This window comes from Triticum aestivum, chromosome 4A (genome assembly GCF_018294505.1).
Source record: "Triticum aestivum cultivar Chinese Spring chromosome 4A, IWGSC CS RefSeq v2.1, whole genome shotgun sequence".
Classification (NCBI taxonomy): domain Eukaryota; kingdom Viridiplantae; phylum Streptophyta; class Magnoliopsida; order Poales; family Poaceae; genus Triticum; species Triticum aestivum.
In genome coordinates, this window is record NC_057803.1 from 623,569,481 (window position 1) to 623,570,175 (window position 695).

Genomic DNA, 695 nt, shown 5'->3' on the forward strand with positions numbered 1-695 from the left:
AAGTGATGATATTAATTACGATGAAATGCTTGTCGTTGCTTACCGTACAAACATCAAAGGTCTCTTCCAGCTTCACGGTGAAAAACCTATCATTTTGTAGGTGAGGAAACCTATCGCACAAACCCCGGTCATCGTAGCAGTACCCGCACTCCGGGATCCCATCCTCATCAGACATCTCCTGTGTTCAAAATTCAAAGATTATAACTCGACGGCAAAACCCAAAAAATCCGGCATGACCTTTGCTAAAAAAGGACATATCGAGCGCCTGAAATTTTGCCGGAACAGAAATTAATCAACACTCCGGCAAAACATAGGCCACTTATCGATGGTTATTGCATTTCAATGGTGTAAAATATGAACAAAAACATTTCAAAATATCTTATATATAATCCTAACACTAAATAAACTAGTTTTATTAACTACTTACTAAATAAACTAGTTCTATTAAGCACTTACTGTAAATAAACTAGTTCTATTAAGCACTTACTAAATAAACTAGTTCTATTAAGCACTTAATATAAATAAACTAGTTATATTAATCACTTACAAAATATACTATTTCTATTAAACACTTGCTAAAAATTCTACTACGATGTCTACATTCTATAATGTCTACATTCTAAAATCTACAATGTTTACAATGTCTACATTCTAAAATCTACATTTAAATTACCTACAATTTGCAAGAACAAAGA